We start from the raw sequence: 2,616 nt of genomic DNA, 5'->3' as shown, positions 1-2,616 counted from the left end.
AATGTGATTTTTATAACAGTTGGTGAAGTGTAACCTCGATGTTTTTTGAATTTAGGTACCACACACACAAAAAGCATTTGGGTTTCTCTTTGTGGGTTAACATTTAACTTGATCAATCAGAAAGCCTTACAACCATTGCTCAGAGGGGAAACACTTGATTGCAGAAATCCTTCCTAGTCCCTCTAGGCAGAAGCAACTCCTCCTGGCTGGGATACACATAAAAGATAAGCCTGAGTTTTATGTTAGCCCAAGGATTTTCATGCTTTATGCTTTTCTGGTTTGTTATTTTCTACTTTATAATATATATATATATTCCTAACTGAAGTATTTTATAGACAATGCTTTTTTTTTTTTTAAACCTGTCATTCAAGCCAAAGCCAGATTAAAACTCATCATGTGTCTTCAGGACATCAGCACAGTCTCTTGAAAGTAAAAGGTCATTGGTTAGCTTGAGTGTTGACTAATGCTAAAGACTGCCAGAAGTATGGGTCCTGTCCCCCCCCCCCAAAGTGAATTGAAATTCAGTTCAAACTGAATTTTCCAGTGATGTCATTTCGTATGTCACCCAGGATGAACAGATACTGGGTACAAAGGGGGCTCTCCTTTTGAAGATTCCCCACTGTGGCTGTGGTATTTGGAGGACATTGTACAGGGACCCGAGCTTCAGGAGGCTGGACAGTAAATGACCTAACAGTGTGTCATGATCATTACTCTCTGCCATTTGCAAAGCCTTTTCTTTCCATTCTTGCATCTGAGCTGTTCAATAACCCTAAGAAGCATTCCTCACCCCACCCTCCCTCTCCTTGCAGTGGTGAAGATGGGACCCAGCACCTTGTATATACCTGCTCAGCTTTACCACCCACACCCCTGCCCCACATGCATTCCTTATCAAAAATATATGAGCACCTATAAGTTCTCCCGGCACTGTGCCAGGCCCTGTGGGTCCCACAGTGAAAAACAAGCAAAACTTTGTCTTCCTTCCTAAAGCCTCCATTTTAGTGAGGCAGAGAGAGTAAAGTAATAGGACATTTGCTATATTTACATATATATATATATATATATATATATATATATATATATATATATATATATATAGAGAGAGAGAGAGAGAGAGAGAGAGAGAGAGAGAGAGAGCCAGGAGAAGAAATAGCAACTATCAGAGCAGTGCTGTTCTGATAGCAGACAGGCGGATGCAGTGATCCCTATTTTATCTCAAAGAAGAGTTCTTAGAGAAATAATACACTTTTTCAAATGTCACAATTATAAAATAGAAACAGGAAAACTGAGGCCCTGATCCCCATCCTTATTCACCACCCACCTTTTGTACGGTGCTTCAGTTGAGTGACCCAGTTCCTGCTCTTCACCTTCTCCATCGCCCAGCCAAGGCTGTCCTTCGGTCTTTTTCTTTCTCCCAGTTTTGAAAAGAAGGCCGCCTTATTGATTGACTTCTCGTTTGTTTTTGAGAATCAAAAGCAATTTGACTTTTAAGTCTTGCTTTAAAAGATCATGCTGAAGCTCAGAAAAAGGGCATCTTATAAAATAAGTAATAATCAGCAAAGTCCAGTGATGATGATTCTACTTGGATATCTCTCTCTCTCTCTCTCTCTCTCTCTCTCTCTCTCTCTTCTCCTCCTCTCTCTCTCTCTCTCTCTCTCTTCTCCTCTCTCTCCTGTAGATGTGTGTGCTGCATTTGCAGGCAGGATGTTGAAATAGACCCCATATCTTTCAGATGGAGGTGATCAGTCAATCAGTTAGGCTTACTGGATAAGTCTGATGTCTCCAGCATCTATAAACCAGTGATTTGGTGTCCTAAAACTCTTCCTTCCCTGTCTGAGAGCGACTTACTTTTTCCTATGATTTCTCACTTAATCAACAAATGAAGAGAAATTCCTTAACAGCTCCCCTACCCAGTTCTACCAAGTAAAGCTGAGCCTTAAATGAATATTTCAAATGCTTTTAAATGTTTTAAAGAGGAAATAAATAGCAGTCTAGTCTGTTTCGTATCCAATAAATTTAGTCCAATCATTTATAGATGTTAAGGCTGTGGAAGCTGATGGAACTTTCCAGGAAGGCATCCACACTTGCATGCGTAAGCGGTACTGCTGACTGAGTGAAAGGTTCATCTCAGCCTTCACTGCAGTGAAAAAAAAATCCCTTATGGTGATTACTGGAAAGGAAGTTATAAAACGTCTTTTTTTATGACACAGAGAGCTGGTAAATTTTAGTAGGAAGTCATAAAAATTATTTTATGGTAAAACATCTACTTTTTAGAGTCTGGCTGGGTTAGATAGCTGTGGAGACTGATTGTAGTATCAATTTCCCAAGCCTTTCTTTTGGAACACTTAGTCTGAACCTAAATTAAGTCTGTGGATCAGTCAGCAGGAGGCCCGCCTTGTAGAGGAAGCGCTGATGAGACCATCTCCTCAGAAAGCCTATTCTGGGTGTTCAAATGTTGGCATGGAGAGGGAGGGTTTTTGCATTTGGGAATCCTTCACATGACTGTTACCTTTCCTTAGTAAGATTTGCCAGTAGTAACTGGTTGGGGAATGGACAGTTATGTATAATGGCTAATACGTTTGGCTCCTTTCCATAAGTGAATTGTATATGGCTTTCTGG

This window comes from Peromyscus leucopus, unplaced genomic scaffold, assembly GCF_004664715.2.
Source record: "Peromyscus leucopus breed LL Stock unplaced genomic scaffold, UCI_PerLeu_2.1 scaffold_340, whole genome shotgun sequence".
Classification (NCBI taxonomy): Eukaryota; Metazoa; Chordata; class Mammalia; order Rodentia; family Cricetidae; genus Peromyscus; species Peromyscus leucopus.
The sequence above is the reverse complement of the archived record's forward strand: the minus strand, read 5'-3'. Positions refer to the sequence as shown.